Source organism: Peromyscus californicus, unplaced genomic scaffold, assembly GCF_007827085.1.
Source record: "Peromyscus californicus insignis strain IS unplaced genomic scaffold, ASM782708v3 Scaffold_11__1_contigs__length_118956290, whole genome shotgun sequence".
Taxonomy (NCBI): domain Eukaryota; kingdom Metazoa; phylum Chordata; class Mammalia; order Rodentia; family Cricetidae; genus Peromyscus; species Peromyscus californicus.
In genome coordinates this window covers 107441689-107451937 of record NW_026294402.1, presented here as the reverse complement: position 1 = coordinate 107451937, position 10249 = coordinate 107441689, and the positions used below count along the sequence as shown (strand labels likewise).

The 10249-nt window shown below is 42.4% G+C and overlaps 1 long non-coding RNA gene across 5 annotated transcripts in view; it reads left to right on the top strand.

The window, feature by feature from the left end:
* The window catches only part of LOC128100436 (uncharacterized), a 415354-nt gene that overhangs the window by 163940 nt on the left and 241165 nt on the right, over positions 1-10249 (top strand). The gene's annotated exons all lie outside the window — the stretch shown is intronic.

Below are 10249 nucleotides of genomic sequence, written 5' to 3'. Positions count from 1 at the left end.
ACAAAGCAGGTTGTGAATGAGTGGCAGCCATTACAGGTACCAAGGGGGAAAGAGAGAAAATGACATCCTCAGCAACAGCAGACACCTTCAAGGCCAGGAGCAAAAAGAAATGGGCTGTCAATATGATGGCTAGAAACGATCATCTCTCTCATATCCTTTGGCCATTAGGTTACTTCATTCATTCAAACATTTATCAAGGAACAAACATTGCATGTTGGGGAAATGGAGACAAATGAAGAATGGTTTTTCCCTGCAGGACTTCAGAGTCTAGTTGGGGAGACAGATGTCAACATGTAATTGCCTTGTAGGTTGCTGGATGGCTCCTCAGAGAGGAGGGAGGCACAGTCCTGGTGATACTACGCATTCCATGAGCACAGGGACCATCTGTGTTTGTATGCAGTGCTTTCTCTCACAGTAGCAAACACATGGGAACACCAACCCATCTCCTGAGAGTGTCACTTGAATGAATAAATGCTGAAAGGAAGAGCTGACGCATCTGCAGGGTGCTCAGAGAGATCATCTATGAGATGAAATGTTTCAGTGAATGTATTTGATTCTGGAAGGTTGAGTAGGGGTGGATGGTGTGGGGTGGTGGTGGTGGTGGTGATGGTGGTGGTACAGAAAGACACCAAGTCATAGAATCACAGGGGAATGTGTATAGAACATATAGGGTCACTAAACATCAGGAGCCCTCTGAGATGAGGAAACATTCAGGAGTGGTTGGAGCATGAGAGTTCCTGGGAATGAGGTGCAGATGTCATGTGGCGGCAGATAAAAAGAGAAGCCGCTTCTACTGATTGATGCATCTCTTCATTTCAGAGAAATCTACTGGGTTTTACAGGTCAAGGCTGTCAACACACTTTGGTGAGAGCCCATTCAGCATGTCAGGCCCTGTCTCCTCGGTCTCATGGAGTCTGCATCTTCATGGGGGTAGACAGCCAAACCCTTGAATGCAATGCATTCATAGTGTCTTCAGCTGTCATTAGTAACAGATGGGAATGTAAATTCTGGAAGTGGGTATAGAGAGCAAAGCAGGAGGTGCATGGAGGAGGAACACACATGGAGGCTGATGGCTTTCTTCCCCACAGTCTTAAGGTTTGGGTTTGGAAAACCAGACTGCATACATTTCCAGGTGTCTACTTGAGTTTCTGGCCTGTAGCCTCCATCTGAAATCTGGTGCCTGGGGCTTATGACTGCATTTGTGACGTTGCAAGATTTTCTGAGCCTCATTTAACCTTCATATATAATGTGTGTATATAGTCATTATTTTACCCTTTAAAAAGAATAACTGGGGCTGGACAATTACTTAGTTGGTGTTACAGTCTGAATATGAATTGCCCCCTATGGTTCCATGGGTTCATGTGTTTGAACACTTGGTCCCGAGATGGTGGCTCTGTTTAGGAAGCTTGTGGAACCTGTAGCTTGTGGAGCCTCTATGGAGCAAGAGGGTTGCCTGCAGAGCAAGTGGGTCACCTTGAGGCTTTAGAGAAACACCTTGCTTCCTATTTATTCTGTGCTTCCTTGAGGATGGACTGTGACCAGCCAGCTTCCTGTTCCTGCCACCATGCCTTCCCTGTTACCATGGGAACACCCTGCCTGTTGCCATGGCTTCACCACCACAGTGGACTCTCTTCCTCTGGGACCAGAAGCCAAAAGAAACCCTTTCTCCCCTTAGTTGTTTTTGTCAGGGAATTTTACCAGAGTAGCAGAAAAAGAAATCAAGGCAGTCTAAGACCTTGCCAGGCAAGCATGGTGTCCTGAGTGTGACCCCCAGAACCCATATAATAAAGCTTGGCATGGTGGTACACACTTATAAGCTCAACAATGGGAATGTAGAGACAGATGGACCACTGGGCTCACAGGCCAGTCAGCCTAGCCAAAAGGGTAAGCCCTAGACTGGGGAGGAGCTGCTACAAGACAAAATGAAATGAAACGAAACAAAACAAAACAAAGCAAGACCAAATCCAACCAACCAACCAACCAACCAACAAAAACAAACAACCAGACAAACAAAAACAAGGTGAACAGCATCTGGGGATAGACCTCTGGCCTCTACACACACACACACACACACACACACACACACACACACACATACACAGAGAGAGGGGAGAGAGGAACCATTGATTTGTTACTAATGATGATTTATCCACATTAAGGAAATACATTGCAATATACATAGGCATGTCTGTTAAATATCGTTCCAACTTAGCAGAGGACAGACTTTTCATATTCCTTAAAAATGGATGATGTTTATTCTGTTTCAGTTTTGGATACAAGAAAGTGTTGTCTCTAGAGAGCTCTCTGGGGACTGGCTTTGGAGGATGGTGCAGTGGCCCCACACCCCTTGCTTGTTAGAGTTGCTGTAGAATTTAATCCTTATCCCAAGGAAGGAATGAAAAATGAGGCTGAGTGTTAAAGCATTAATCATGTTAAATCCTTTTGGGCCTAAGTAAGTGTAAATAACTAAGAGAATGTCATAATTAGATTTGGGATCTCTTCTCCTCTGTTGTAGAGTACGAAGCATCAGGTCATTGGCTGGAAACACAAGTCACACTTTCTTTGTCAGGCAGAAGGGAATCTGAGTCTTCTCTTTTTTGTGATTACTGGCAATAATTCCAAGAGATTCAGCTCAACCCTTTATGTTCTTCAGAGGACTGCTGACGTACTTTCTTGACCTTAAGTTCCTCAAATACAACAGCAGAGAACCTCCCCTTCCATCTCCCCATTTCTAAACAGTTTGTCACAGGAAGGCTGAGGATGCAGAAACTGGGTTTCTCACCTCTCTGCTTCCAACTTCTTTGTCATCCTTGTCTTTGTTTCCTACCTCTTCCTTCATTGGTCCTTCCTATCACCTACCCACGTGCTCAAAATCATTTATTATATTAAAGAAGCAGAAGCCTGTTAATCACCAATGTCTTTCCTTCCTTTAACATCCTTTCTTCTTGCCTTATGGAACCTTGTGACAATGTTAGTTCTCTTTCTCTCTCCTCTCTCTCTCACTCTCTCCCCCATCTTCCATTTACTTTATGATCTGTGTTTAGGAACATTTTTTCCATAACCACGCTCAACAGAGATTTTCTCCCCTGGCTCTTCTGATGATCACTGCCACTTTCTTTCTTGGTAGCTGTTCACACTGCTTGCAAGTTTTCTCTTCACTTGTCCACTGGTCACTCCCACCCTCCTTGTCTTCTGCTCCCTCTCCTCTAGTACCTTCTTCTTTATATGGCTTCCTCTCCTGAGGGTGCTCATTGGTCCTGTTATTCTATCTGCATTCATACAGTTTCTTGACTTAAATGACTGCCTGTGTGTTAATGATGGCATCCATATCTAGAGCTAGACCTTACCTCTGAGTGCAAGGATCATTCCTTTGTTTGCATGCTGGCTCTCTCCATAGTAGCTTATCCTTTGAGCAGTCACCCTGTAATCCTCATCTTGATGCTCTTGTCCTGTGTCCACAAACCCAGGTGACAACAGATCTGAATCTCCCCCCAATCTCCCACTTCCTCTAGATACCTCTCTTCACAGTCAATCAAATTTTGAATGACTTTCCTGCTTGCAAAGGGGTCTAGGGGTACCTGGAACTTATTTACTTGGTTGTCTTTGTCATGGGCTTCCTGGCTCTTCAACAAGTCTTGGGAGGATTCTGGGCTATCCCACCTTCTCTACTGTGACCAAATTGGACACAATATAGATAATTGTCAGAGCTGATCTCTAGATGCCTTCTTTGAGATATTTTATTCTTCTATTAATATTTGCTTATTGTTAGATAGAGAGGATTCAAGAGTTCCTAGAGATAATTGGAAGCATAAATTACTTTGGGATTTAAAGTCTGTCCATTCCATAATGACTCTAAATTTTCATATAAAAAATAAGCACACTGTATTAAACTACAAATTATAGATGCTAGTACATCAGAGTTGCCTATATTAGCTGATGCACCACTATTTTCTGACAATTAACAGTTCTATAGTACTTGGCCAGTATAGTCCAGATATATTTACTAATTCATTTAACAGTTTCCAAAAACATTTAAGACATGTATGAATTGACATTTTACTAAAGGTGAAGACACTGAAGCCAGAGAGGCTGAATGTGTAGCTTTAGCTCATACAGTGGGGACTGACAGAGGTGGGATTGGATGGATGTGGTTTTTCTCCAGCTAATATAATCTTGACCACTACATATAGATTCAAAAGGGATGCGTAATAAGCACAATACTGGTTTCCAGAAAATGTCCAGGTCCTGGTCTCTATAACATGCAAGTAAGTTATTCTATGTGTCAGGGAGGGGAAATCTTGTAGATACTGATAAAGTGTGTAACCAGAGATGAAGAACCTGCCCTGAATTGTCTTATTGAGTCTCAGGTGATGATGGGGCCCTTAAAAGTGAAAGACAGTGTAGAGAAGATAAAACAAATACACCATTTAGGACTCAAGGAGTCAACCCTACGTCTTTGAGGATGTAAGGAGGCATAAGCCAAGAAACCTGTGATCTTGTGAAGCTGGGAAGGGTAGGAAAGTATTCTCTCCAGTGTCTTCAGCAGCACAGCCTGGCTGACAACAGGATTTCAGCTGGTGAAATAGTGAATCTGTATTGTCTTAAGCCACTGAGGTTTTGGTAACTTTGTTAAAGCAGTGTGACGTTAATGTTTAGTCTTCACTTGATTAGATTTAGAATCACCTAGGAGACACACCTCTGCTTGTGTCTGTGAGGATATTTCCATAACCGAATAGAGAAGAAACACTCTATAAACATGTGTGGTAACATCCCATAGACTGAGGCCTTGGACTTAGTAAAAAAGAAAAGGGATTAAAGTCAGCTGGGTACCAGGACTCATCTATCTGCTTCCTGACTGAGGATGCAGTGTGACCAGCTGCCTCCTGCTCCTGCCTCCATGCCTTTCCCTGCTGTGATGGATTGTGCCCTTGACTGGTAATCTGAAAGAAATAAACCCCCAGGTGTTTTGGTCAGAGCAATGAGAAATCAGCTAATACAAGCAATGGAAGACTGTATGAGAGAGGGATATTCTTTTATCCTGGGAACTGCTCAGTTCTCCAGTAGTTTTGGGGAATCAAGTTTGTCAGTATGTGATCCTGTCCAGTTACTAGACTATCAATACATACTGAGCCTGACTCATTTTTCTGGTCCATCGTATTTCAGAGCTGTATGTATTCTTTGGAATCTTAGGGATGTAGGTACTGATGGTTCATTCATTAAGTCTATAATGGAAATACATGTAAGTAGGTGTTTAGTGGCTGAGGCCATGTAGAAAATAACAACCTTGTTCTCAAAAAACAGCTTGGGGCTTGGGATTGCTCACTCAGTAAATTACTTTTATACAAGCACAAGTACCTGAGTTCAAATCCCCAGAACTCTTGTAACCATCTGGCTGTGACTGTGTGTACCTGAAATCCTGTCTCTGGACAATTAGAGATGGGGAGATTTCTGATATTTGTTGGCCAACGAGTCTAGTCAAATCTTGATCTTCAAGTTCATGAGAGACCCTGGCTCAAAACAAAACAAAACAAAAAATAAGGAGGAAAGCAGTTAAGGAATACACCCAGCATCAACCCCTGTCCTCCACAGACATATACATATGTACATGTACATGCACACATACACTCGTACACACCACCACCACCGCTACTACCACCACCACCACCATGGTAGCAGAGGAGCAGGTGACAGAGTTTCTCCACTAGGAGAAATAGGAAGCAGAGGGAGAGATCAGAGGCAGGGGCAGGCTCTCACTGTGAAGCCCTGCCCTCAGGACCCTCCCAAAACAGCACCACTGGCTGTGGCCAGATGTTCACCAATATGAAGCTATTTGGGATATTTCAAACTGAGGTTCTTTTGACTGGACTCCCTCTTCGCTAGAGTAGTGGGGACAGCCACAATGGGATGTATCTTTATGTCACATCAATAGTATCCTATTCTCTACTACACACTCTGTTGACACAACGAAGCTTAAGAGTCCCAACTCTGGAATGTCCACAAGAAGTGAGCATCTCTAGGGACTAGGCAAAGACCTTTGTCCCTTAGGGATCTTGCGTCTCTTCTCAGCTAGTAGTAGGATCGCCCATAGGTATAATGCAATTTCATCATCACATTTCATCAGTCATATGGCAAGCACATACACAATTGTGCTATATTCTCCCCAGTAATAAGACTAACCCCTGCAAAGGAAAGTCTGTGATAAGTTACTATCTGTTGAGTGATTTGGAGTCCAATGCATAGGATCCATTTTCAACATTATGCATATTTTACTTTATTTGCATGCCATTATTTACATGATAGAGTCATTTGCTGAGTACTCCCTTGTACTGAAGTCTCACAGTGTGTAAAGAGAAGAAAATGCAATCACCCCCTCAAAATATTATCCTATTTCTTGGTAGGCAGGAAACAAATAGGCTGGTCATATAAAATTGCTAATATCCAATGAGTTGTTTAACTTTTAAAAATAAGTAGATCTTTTGTGCAATTTTATATAGTGTCTATAAGAGCCAAGACAGGAAAGTAGCCACATCTGCATAGCTTAAGTATTGGGTTTTTTTTTTTTTTTTTTTTTTTTTGGTTTTTCGAGACAGGGTTTCTCTGTGTAGCTTTGCGCCTTTTCCTGGAACTCACTTGGTAGCCCAGGCTGGCCTCGAACTCACAGAGATCCACCTGGCTCTGCCTCCCGAGTGCTGGGATTAAAGGCGTGCGCCACCACCGCCCGGCGTATTGGGGGTTTTTAATGCACCAAATCACATATCATTGAGGCAGAAACCAAGGCCATTCCAGTTTTGAAGTGAATGAACTGAGTTCAGAAAAAGCCAGTTCTGCTTGTGACAAATCTCAGAACCAGAGCTCCACGCAGGTCTGTCCTACTCTACATTATCTGACACGTCTCACCTGAGTCTTAACTATTTGTGAGACAGGAAGGAAGAGGCAGGAGAGGGCAGGGAAATGCTTGCTGTGCAAATATGAGGACCAGAGTTGCATGCCAGAAGCCACATCTGAAAAATCTGAGTGTGGTAGCACAGACCTGTGAGCCCAGTGCCGGGGAACAGAAACAGGCAGACCCCTGGGCTCCCTGGCTAGATAGCCATATCTAAATAAAATGAGCTCCAGACAATGAGGGACCCTCTCGCAAAAAGCAAGGTGGGTAGTGTCTGAGGTTGTCCTCTGGTGTTCATATGCACATGGTCCCTCACATGTGTACCCACATGCACACAAACATGTATATATATATATATATGGACCCAATTACTTTCCCTATCATTTTTTAAGTTAAATTCAACTTTGTTATGAAATGAAAGCAATTTAAATAGCTCACATACATCCTCAAAAAAATCTAAAGCTAGTTAAGACATAAAAATATGTTTGGGGAAAAATTATTTCTGTATTTTTAGGGGAAAATATGTATATAATGTGTACATGTAAACCTGATTTTATTTCTTTGGTTAGAGGAGGACTTATTCACAGGGCTAATGGGGGTGAAAAAAGTCACAGGCCTCTCAGCAGAGAACAGGGTTTCTAACAATAGCAAATGGGCTGGTCGATAGCAAATCCATTTTAAAACGCTCACTCATGGAGAATATCAATATCTTACTTGGTCAGTGCTCCTGTGAGATAAACAGGCACCTGGTCTTTCTGTGAGAAAAACCACATGAAAGAGCCAGGCTCTTGTTTCTAAACAATTAATTGGATTATTATTGAGGCTTAATGGATCTGTTCAATGTATTCACATGAAACTGTCAAGAGGATTAGGCTAGCCATTTCCTTGGAGCAACCATCAAAATAAATGGCAGGATGCAGGAGTTTTACACAAGTATGTGCAAATGCAGCATTCTGTAGACATGTTTGTGCTACACCTACGGCCTATCTGAGAGCTGCTGACTGGGGCTTGCACTCACTGGGCTTGCACTGATAGAGGCCTGCACAGACTGGGGCTTGCACAGACTGGGGTTTGTGCAGACTGGGTCTTACACTGACAGGGGCTTGCACAGACTGGGGCTTGCACAGACTGGGGCTTGCACAGACTGGGGCTTGCACAGACTGGGGTTTGTACAGACTGGGGCTTACACTGACAGGGGCTTGCACAGACTGGGTCTTTGGCTTTGAACAGTAAAGGCAGACCTGGTATCCAGCTATCCTGCGGAATATGAGACAGTACTTAAATTGTAAATGACAGCACCTAGACTGCTGGAGTCTTGTAGATATGTAAAACATGGATAGTTCAAGGATTTATGTCAGTGAGATGAGGAAGACCCTGCATCACATGACTGATCAGTCAAGTTACTAAAAACAAAACAAAAGAGATCCTACCCCCATGGAAAAGGAATGAAGAAGAATATCATGTTTGTCTTACCCTCACAGAATAGTCTGTCCTAGATACAGACCTCAAAAGTTGGCAAGCAAATTATTTCTTATGTTGAGAAACACCAAATTGATGTAGAGATGAAAAACGACAAATCCCTGAGAAGTTACTATTCACTTAGTATGTAATTAATTACTCCCTTGTCCCTTAAGGTAACCCCTTAAGTGGTATTCTACATGGAAGTTGAGGCAACATGATGACTTTTTCTTTTTAAAGACTAATTTTTAAATTTTTAATTATATGTATGTGTTATAGAGTGTATGCCTGTGAGTGAAAATGCCCCCCCAAAAAATCCAGGGGCCAAATCTCCCTGAAACCAGAGTATAGTCTGTTGTCAGCAGCCCAACATGGGTACTGGGGACAAAAGTCGGGTCGTCTGTAAGAGCAGTTCATACTCTTAACTATTGAGTCATCTCCCCAGCCCTGGAAATGCTGTCTTAAAGAGTCCTATGACAATTAGATGGGGTAGTATGATCAAAGCCTTATGAGTTCAGTCCCTTTTATTTCACAGTTACTATATAGATCGTGGTTAATTTACTGTTTGAAGGGTAAGACAACCCTACACTAAAAAGCTATTAGTCTGTCTACATTAAAGTAAGAAGTTTGGAAATTCATTGTATTTGATTAAGGTTAGAGTTTGGGGTGTGAGGCCCTCCCTCTCTAGAAGTCTTCACATTCTGTCTCAGATACTCAAATGCAGTTTAGCTGGAGGTTCTTTCCAACTCCCACCCTTTGCAAGGATGGTTCAGTGTGGTGCTAGCTTGGTCTACCACTCTGCCACTTATGTGTACAAACTGCATGCCTGATGCTTGTGTTGTAGACAAGAAGCTCAGCTCTGAGCATTGCTCCATTTGGATGTAGAATCTTATCCTGTTGGGTTTCAGGGATATGTTCTGATTGGAAGAACCCATTTTCAAGCATAGTTGCCTGTAATTGGTTGTTTTTTGCTCTTTTACTCTTTGTTCTTTGACCCTTTTGGGGGACCACCACCCAACTGCCAAGTAAATACACACAGAGACTTATTATTTACAAATACCTGTCCTTAGCTTGGCTTGTTTCTTGCTAGCTTTTCTTAAATTATCCCATCTACCTTTTGCCTCTGGGCGTTTACTTTTCTCTGCTTCTGTGTACCTTTCTTTACTTCTTACTCCATGACTTGCTGTGTAGCTGGTTGGCTGACCCCTGGAGTCTTCCTCTCCTCCTCTTTCTCTCACTCCTCCATCCTCTCAGATTTCTCCTCCCATTTATTCTCTTTGCCCACCAGCCCCACCTATCCTTTACTGCCAAGCTATTGGCTGTTCAGGTCTTTATCAGCTCAATCAGGTGTTTTTGACAGGCAAAGTAACAAATCTTCACAGAGTTAAATAAATACAACATAAAAGAATGCAACACATCTTTGCATCATTAAACAAATGTTCCACAGAATAAACAAATGTAACACATCTCAAAATAATATTTTTCAACAGTTGCCAGATTCTAGATTCTAGTATAGATTCTCATCTGTGTACAGTGGGTATTTATTTGACAGAAGGTTTCAGCTTTCTTCACATATATGCATATGTATGGCTTAATAAATATTATGCTGAGTGCTTAAGGCCATTTTCAAGCAAGTACAGAGTGTAGTTTGGGCATAGTTCTTTCCTTCCCTGCTGCCTTCCACTTTTTCACCCTGCCTGTCCCATGAGAACACTTTGCTCCTCTAGGTACTTTGTCTTCTACTTTCCTGTCACCTGTGCATGCATTCTATGTATTTATAACATCTAGGGTGCATGTGTGAGAGAAAATATGATATCTTTCTCTCTGGGACTGACATAATTTATTTATATGATCACATAATACCTTTCCATGACATTTAGGTCAGGACAAGTTTCTGAATGAGTTGGT